At 35.5% G+C, this 8878-nt stretch overlaps 1 long non-coding RNA gene across 2 annotated transcripts; it reads right to left on the bottom strand.

Annotated features, from left to right (window-relative positions):
• Window positions 1-2303: 2303 nt before the first annotated feature.
• On the bottom strand, window positions 2304-8126 carry LOC128813341 (uncharacterized). Of its 2 annotated transcripts, XR_008439010.1 has the most exons (4): window positions 7999-8126; window positions 7170-7255; window positions 6104-6165; window positions 2304-2378 (listed from the first exon to the last, which is right to left on the bottom strand). It is a non-coding gene; the product is annotated as an uncharacterized LOC128813341 (long non-coding RNA). The 2 variants fall into 2 exon arrangements; XR_008439016.1 differs by lacking the exon at window positions 7170-7255.
• Between the last annotated feature and the right edge of the window lie 752 nt (window positions 8127-8878).

The following is an 8878-nucleotide window of genomic DNA, read 5'->3' as shown; positions in this document are numbered from 1 at the left end:
GTTCATTTTAAATTTGAACTACTGTCAGTATCTTGCCTTTTCAAGATGCAAAACATGTATTTGTTTTTTCCAGGTATGGCATGCTGTTACAGAATATACACAGTGTGTGCACACAGAAGAAGTATACACACACACTAACATATTTGCATACATCCCAGCTAATTGTGATTGATAGTTGCATAAAAACTTGAACGTATTGCCAAGATATTAACCCCTTTAACTGCAAAAAAGGGGCACAATTTAATTTACCTAATTAATTTTTATCTTCTTTAAATGTCCTTGAAATTTCAGGTAATGAAATACTAAAGAGTTTCAGTCTCTGTCTTCTACTCTTCTTCTTCTTCTCCCTCTTCTTCTTCTCCCTCTTCTTCTTCTCTTTTTTTTTCTTTTTTTTCCTTTTTTTTTTTTTTTTTTTGGGTGGAGTGGGGGTTATTTGGTTTCTTTTAATTTCACCTAATTTTTAATGTCAGATGCAAAGGCCATTTATTTGAGTTCACATGACATGATGTTAAAGGCATATTTACTTCAAGAACTGATATTGTTGTTCCATGTGTGTGTTGATACCCAGGAGAAAAGCTACAAAGAATAATGTTCTCATGTATATTGCTCAGGTCTCTGAAAAGTCTCACAGGTTTTAAACTGGTTTTAGATATAGTTGTTACTACACCTTTCATCTTCTGACAAGGAGAAGGGGCTCCATTTTCTGCTGTGGCTGCCCCATCCCTGGAAATGTTCAAGGCCAGGTTGGATGGGGCTCTGAAAAACCTGCTTTAGTGGAAAGTATCCCTGCCCATTGCAGTAGGGTTGGAAGTAGATGATTTTTAAGCTCTCTTCCAACCCAAACTATCCAGTGCCCTTGGGAAGGAGAGCAGCCCCTGCAGAACTCTGCCAGGGCAGAATTACATAATATAAAAACCTGCACAGTAAAATAGAGAAATACTATACCACAGACAGTAAATTAAGAATACATGCTGCAGTAGCAAACAGATCCCTACTTCTGCTCCTTTTACAGAAAGGTGACCAAGAAAACCTAGATCTCAATTGTGTGTCTTTCCACAGGGAAGAGCACATTCAAGCAAAGTGCATCCACAAAGCTGGTGTGAGGAACATGTATCAGCTCTCACTGAAAGTGAAACAGCTGTTGCAGATTCCACTGGACTCATTAAGTCTATGTTTTCCTCTTAATCATATCTGGTTTGGCATTGTAGGATCATTCTTTCTTGCTCTTGATTTACAGATACAGAAAATGAGAAATGTGCCTAAACTACTTTGCACATTATTAATTTATTCCACTGGTGTATAGTGCTACACTTGTCATGGAGGAACAAAAATGCCTAATTCTAGATCTCCCAAGGTATGGTGACAATCCAAAGTAATACTTATAATTATTGAGCTATGCCATGCAACCCAAATACTTTCCTGAGGTTAATGCTAAAAGCTGTAACATTTCTTTCCAAGATTGACAGGAGAAATTTTCAATTTACCTGAATTAGGTGAGGTAGTTGTATATTAGCAATTACATTTCAGCTGTGACTATTTTGGAGCAAAACCCCACTGAACTTCATGATTACTGCAATTCATTTCCCTCTTGTTCTGTTATCAGGATGAAATTTCTAATCCCTATATCATTTATTTAGTCTTCTTTGATGACACTATTGCTGCTACAACCAGCTAGTCAGGTATAGGCTATTTCTGTCCTTTGATGATGTTTTTAGACATTCTATTCAACATATCTACGTAAACCAACTGCTCTTGTCAAGCTGTTTTGACAGGAGGAGCTGGCTACTTCAGGAACAGTGTGTACAAGTTAGATCTACTAATTGCATTCACTTTAGAAAAAGCTATTGGCACACTCTTTCTCAAACAGCATTTTTTAGGAAATACAAAATATTTCTAGGTACTAATGCCAGAAGATGAGATAAACAAAGAGACTTCAGTGGATCCAGGAAGTAAGTATATGAATGTGCTTCAGAAAAAAAGCATAATTTTCCATTGTCTACAATATGAGATAAACTTTCTTTTTTCAAATCAGAATGCAGCTAGTCACAAAAATTTCAAAACCTAGTTACATTACATACAGAATACTTGAAAATCCTGAAGATAAGTTTTAAAACTTGTCAAAATGGGTTAAAGTCATCTTATTTAGAATTGTTGATGGATGTTATATAAAAACAAAGCAAAACAATTGTTAGTAAAACACTTTAAAGTTAAACAACCTGAAAAATTATACAACATTAGTGAAATATATACAGTGTCACCAGGTTCTCATATGACATAAAGCTGGTTCAATTATTTCTAGAGCTGGTCATTTTGCTTGAAGATCAATAGCCAGGCTGGATAGTGTTTCTCAGGCCACACTTATCATAATGGATTTACAACTAGAGACAAAGTCAAAGAAAAAAGCATCAACACTGACATACAAAGGTTGAAATGACTGTCCAGAAAAATACCTGAAAACTGCAGTCCTTATTTAAGACCCTGTATTCAGTGAAATTTTACTGTCATGTTTACCTTCTCTACCTTTTTTTCCTGAAATCTTGGAAGATGCGATAAAACTTTCAAAAACTTCCATATCACTTACTACAGTTAATTTTTCTCCAGAATTTATCTAATCTGTTTTTGGAATTAATAATTTATAAATGATCCTATCTTTCAGTAATTAAGTAGAGCACACTTTGAAACAGCTTTCAAAGACAAGCATTATTATGTTTCTTGTATTTGATTCTATCTTCCAGTTTTTCAAATTTGTTTCAAAGAATTCTTCACACACTGTGGAAACGTACTTAGCTTTGCCCTTTGGTTTCCTTCATAATATTTCTCTGTGATTCCCTCTTTTCTGTTACATTTTTATTTCGAGTTCTTCATCATCCCTTACTATTTCCCAGAGAGTGTTATTTACTTCACTTATTTTGTTTTTTTTTCATTGAGCATTGTCCTTCCTTAGGAAACAGCACACATTTTATTATTAGTATGTACTACAATATGTAAACTCAGAAACATACTCCACACCTACCTACTTACCATGATCTTTCAGTTACTTAATGAGTATATTTCTAGTGAAAACTGTCCATATTTCACAGTGAATATTCCTGACACAAACAACACATTCATTTTCATTGAGCCACATGGCTCTTAATTCTGAAATTGAGGGTGTTTGGAGTACAGGGTCATGCAGCACCTGTCTGAATCTGGTTGTATTCAATGCCAGACAAAGAATTCAGCAGAGGGCAAGTCAACTGCATCAGCTGAAAGCTCAAAGTTACAAATCATCATCCAATACAACTAAAACCTTCCCTTTCTTTTTTATCTCTTCCTAGATATTCCTTCCAAATACATAAGGATTTACTTCCCAGCCTTTTCCCTTTCCTCTGGAGAGGAAATGGAGAAGTGTTTTTTAGGGGTACTTTTGTGGGACTGATGGGACTGAGATCTAATATCGTAAGTAAAGGATCATCAAGGAAAATTTAATTTATACAAATTGAACAGAGGCTAGAAGTACTAGGATTAGACTGGTAGTTTCTCTCACACTGACTGGAATAAAACATTTCTTGATGATTTATTCTTCTGTAAATTGCATCTGTAGCAATAGTAAAACAACATAAGACTCACATTCTGGAGTATCATTTTCATCATCAAGAGTAATTATCAAGAACATGTTTTTAACACATTTTGGTTCATTCTAATTATGGGAAGGTTTATAACACTTGTTGTGATAGATTTAATTAATCATAAGTGACAAATATTAATCATTATCATAATAAGGAATTATAAATCAGAAAGCAGATTTTCTCTGTACTCTATTTTATAACTCTTAGTCATATCTTTATAACTTCTAATTTTCTTAGGGAAAAATATAGATATCTTTTGTAAGGTACAATCACAAGTAATTATGGAAGTATTACTAGAATAAAGGAGCTGATCTAAAATATGATGATCTAAAATATGATGACAATAGCCTTATTTTATTTAGAAAATAATCCTAATTGTTACTAATATTAAATATCCTCATATTCTCCTGAATATATTAAAACTGCTGTTTATGGTATATGAAATTCCTGGGGTTTTATTAACTTATAAGCATATATGCTTGCTTTTTATTTCATTTTAAAGCTATCTAAAGTCATCATTTCAATGTCTAGTTCATTAGGACACACATCTAAGCTTTTCCTTCACTGTAATCTAATTCCACAGTCTCAATACAGGTACATTTTGGACTATAGTCAACTGAGTAAAAACATCTGCTTAACAACATTAATAATTAACACAATTTATTTCAAAATTGGACTATTATAGGCAGGACTATACCTATTCTCTATAAGACTATAAATTTGGAAAAATCTAAGATATGACTCTGAACTTAAATTTTTATCCCTACAATGGCTTGAACTCAGAAATTTGACTCCTGAGGCTGAACAACTTGACCTGATTTCTCAGAAATACAGTTTAATAATTTTACTCTTTAAATTATACAAATATCCTATAGCGGGCAGCAATATTACTAGAGGAAAATTGCAGATTATCAGAGTGTTACAATGGAAAGGACAAGTGAAAACCATCGAGCTACTTGTTCAGTGTATGTTTAGTATAGTGCCTAACAACCTTGTTTTGGAACTTTGACAACATGTGAAAATTTGTTCCTAATTATGTTCATAGATATGTGGACAATTATGCATCTGGAAAACTGCAGGCAAAGGAAGTGTTGTCAAATATAAACGAATGCAAAATACATTCAAATATATTTCTTTTAAATTGCTTAAGAAGTAATGTTCTCGGGTGTTATAAAATTTTACTAGACACAAGTTTTCAGGAGATTAATGGAATTTCACACTAAACAGTTGATCCGCCATTAATGATAAATGCTCTATTTTTTAAATAGAAGCATTATTATTCTAATGATTATATATGTATATGGAATCTCAAAGCCTTTCTTGCAGTATTGAAGTGACCTAGTCTTTACAGAGCGCTGTGTAGTACAGGATGGAGTCTCTAAATCATTGCTGTTCCCTGACAAAGGTGCAGATTTGCAGGGTGGGCCTGTTCAACTTTGGGCAGCTTTTAGTGACACCTGTTTTTAGCAGGTTCAACTCAGCTTATCTAAGTAGCTGTGTCCCTCTAATGCTCTGCTGCTGCTATACAAACGCCTATAAATGTGCAATAATACGAGCACAGATTTGCAGATAGTAGCAAAAATTACAGACATGCTAACATATGGATGAGAAATAATTTGATCCACAAAGGTCTGATTGTTCTTACATTAAAACAACAGGCTCATTGTTTGTCCTTTCCATTCCTGCCGGATTAGGCTGCAAATGCCTCAGTGCTACGTGCACAGCCTTCTGCATGCAAATAGTTTTAGCAGTAACACCTGTCCCTGTCAAGCTGTGCCAGGAAGTGTGCATTGGGGTGTTTAAAAATGACACCATGACAGTTGAGATCATCGAACATGCTCAAGGTAACAGGCTCCTGCCTTAATCACAAGGGGCTGGAGCCAGGGCATAATCAGTGATGGGTCCTAACTGCAGGATTTGTTCCCCGCCTCGGTTCATCGGAGCCTGAATCTTGCTGATTTCTCAGGCATGCTGCATGGTCCATTTGTTCTCTGAGGCTTTTCCAGAGGGAAGAAATAAAATGAGGAGAGTTTTCTGGTGGTTTGACAGGTGATCTGGAAAGTCATTGTCAGGTTTTCTTTAAAAGCAGTGCATAAGCGTCTGTAAATACACAAGGAGTGGGAAGGCAGGAGCAGAGTTTTCAGCAGGAAGAAATAGCTCACAGCAGATTGAATAAATTCCATTCAAAACATTTTATAAGGTTCTAGGGACACAAAGCTTTTCCAAAACTTTAGAAACATTCTCCTGGTCATGCTTATTTCAGCTACTTATCTCTTATATCTGATTAACTAATACTGCAGTGTATGGACACCTCATAAGCAAGATGTTCTGAAAGGTAGTACTCACATGATTAATTGAAAAACTTAATTTGTCTGAGATTGAGAATTGAGCATTTAACTTACCTGCATAAGTAGTTGTCTATTTTTTGAAGAATGTGGTGTTTTTTCTTTACTTGTTCACTACTTTTAAATATATCTAAATAAATATTTGCTTACCTTTGGAGTATAAAGACTTTGAAATTCTCTTTTGTGGCCAACAGCACCCACAATCAGGTATGCTTTGTAGAAATGAAGGAGAAATCAATGCTTATTCTATACAATGAGAATAATTTTAAAAAACCTGAGTGGAGAATTGTGAGGACAGTGGGCCTGTTATATTACAGAAATATAGCTATTCACTATTTAATTACTAGCCAGCTCTAATTGAAAGCTTGACTTACTGCCTAACCTTGCAATACAAGGTAGTGAATTTTTATTTAAATTCCCATGAGGGTGCTGAGTATAAACACAATATAGAAGATACAACACTATTAAGGTCTTTAGAATTAATATTTTCTAGATGGATCTGTCAGAGGAAGAATATCTTTCCCTCAGAGCTGTCCTGCTTATGACAAGGCCTCTAAAAAACCTTATCTCCCAAATAAGATACCCTCCATACTTAATAGCTGAATTTGGCTGCAGAGTGTTTTGTTTACTTAGCCTGATTATAGCTAGTAAAAAATGTATCACACTTTACAATAATGTGGGTACTGAATTGCTTGCAGGGTACATGATAAAAATCAGAGGTGTATTTTGGGAGTTATTCTCCACTAGCTGCTGTTATTCTCAAGTGAGGCTGTATTTAAAAATGTTAGTGAAGAAAAAAACACAGCTTTGTCATTTTTCTGAAGTTTGCTAGTTTATGTCTGAGTATATTAGGAACCAGGGCACACAGAGCTGTACTGCATGCCACTGATTTAATTTTTCTTTTTACATTGTTCTGACAGCAAGGTCATTTATCTTTCAGATAAGGAATAAGAAGCAAAAAATGGAAAAAGGCAAGTTATTTCATTTGAAAATTGTGTTGTGTATTCTTGAGAATATTTTGCCACTGTCTACTGATAATTTTTATTCCACCACAATCAGCACACTCCTCATCAATAAGTCGACTTGGTGGCAGGTTTGGCAGTGAAACCAAAGCATTAGTGGGCATGATCTAGTAGGTTAGGATTATTTGCATTGCAACTGCTTATTTTTAGTTCACATAGAATTAAAAAGCAAGAAAGAAAAAGTTTAATTTTACTTGTATGTTGTTGGATAGGTCCAGAGGCATCAGTTGAGGGGGAGAGGAGAAGCCTCAGGGAACACTTTATCACTCTCTACAACTGCCTGAAAGGGGGTTGTAACAGAATGCTGTATTTGGAATGTGGTCAAGCGGCATGAACAACACCTTATTTGTAAGACCATCCATGGTGGGCTGAGAGAGGCATCATGAGCTGGTTTTTGGTGTTGAATTAAACTGAAACTCATCTGGCACATCAACCTTAAATCAACATCTACAGGGTGAGGCAAAGATTTTGCAGCTAAGGTCCTAAAGTGACCTGGAAACATATGACTGGCAGTCAACCCCTTTACACTTTGAAAATCCACTTTCCACAGTGTAGATTTTTCTAACATATTTCTCCTCGGGGTGTGTGGAGATTCCTTCTTTGGGTTTTGGGGATGCCTACCAAGAACAGTCCTCAAAGTTAAGAGAAAGACAGTTTTCCATGATTGTTGGTATGGGTGAATTACATCAATCTCTAATAATTGTTTCTTTTTGCTAGCTTTAATATAGTTGCTTTAATATTACTTTAAAATAGTTCACTGTCTTGTTTTACAGTATAAAAGCAGCTTTAGCTTTTATGTTGTGTAGTAAATAATTCTGATTAAGTTCTTTTTGTCTAATCATTTATGATAATAAATAAGGAAATTTTTGTAGATATATCTGATTTGCCATAATTAAAACCTGTGGGACAAAATTGTAAAACCTAAAAGTGTTGACAAAGTCTGAGGCTAGGACTGGATCCAGGCAGACCCAGGCTCCTCACTCTGGGGAGGAGTTTAGAAAGCGAGGGGGTCCTTTTTTGTACCTCGTGACTCAACAGGAGGGCTTCTCTAATAAACTTTGTCTGGAGCTGCCAGACCTGCAAGAGAGGTTGTAGCCAGCTGGGTGTCAGAAAATAAGTGACAGAATGAGAGGACAGAGCCTCAAGCTGCACCAGGAGAGGTTCAGGTTGGACATTATATAGAATTTCTTGATGGAAATAGTGTTTAAGCATTGGAACCCACTGCCCAGTGCGGTGGTGAAATCACAATCCCTGGAAGTGTTCAGGAAACAACATGGTACTTAGTCCAATTGTTAATTGGTGAGGTGCTTTGCAATCAAAGGTTGGACTTGATGATCTTGGAGGTCTTTTCCAACCTTAATTATCCTATGGTTCTGTGTAAAGCTCTCCCTTTTCTCTAAGAAACTTAACTTTCTTGAAGGTAATGTTTGTTATAATTTGACATATCACAAGTATTAGAAGTCAGTGCATTGGAATGAGTAGAATGCATGATAGTGTGCATAAAAAGAAGGAAAGAAAAAGGAAAAAGCTGGGCTTCAAATTAAATAATAGAATAAGAAGTGAAACATCTCATTTCAAGTCTTGCTTCCAAATATCTTAGAGATTTTTTCAAAAAAGGTAAAATTATTCTACCAGGTTCCTGCTGCTTTGTTTCAGAGAAGGCCCTTGAGCTGTGAGGCTCCACAACAGGAGTATGACATGGAAAGTGTTCACTTCTATCCATTCCCAATATGTCCTCTCCACAACAGCTCTCCAACTACTTCCATTTTGAAAGCAGAAATTAACATGAAAACAATCCTTTCTTAAGGTAAGAAAGACAGAAAGGTGTTTCACAAACGATTTTAAAGTTTCAAATTTAATCCCCCTCAACCTCCCTCTTAAACTGAAAGGCAATAAACTTTTC

This window comes from Vidua macroura, chromosome 1 (assembly GCF_024509145.1).
Source record: "Vidua macroura isolate BioBank_ID:100142 chromosome 1, ASM2450914v1, whole genome shotgun sequence".
Classification (NCBI taxonomy): Eukaryota; Metazoa; Chordata; class Aves; order Passeriformes; family Viduidae; genus Vidua; species Vidua macroura.
This window is presented reverse-complemented; position numbering and strand designations above follow the sequence as displayed.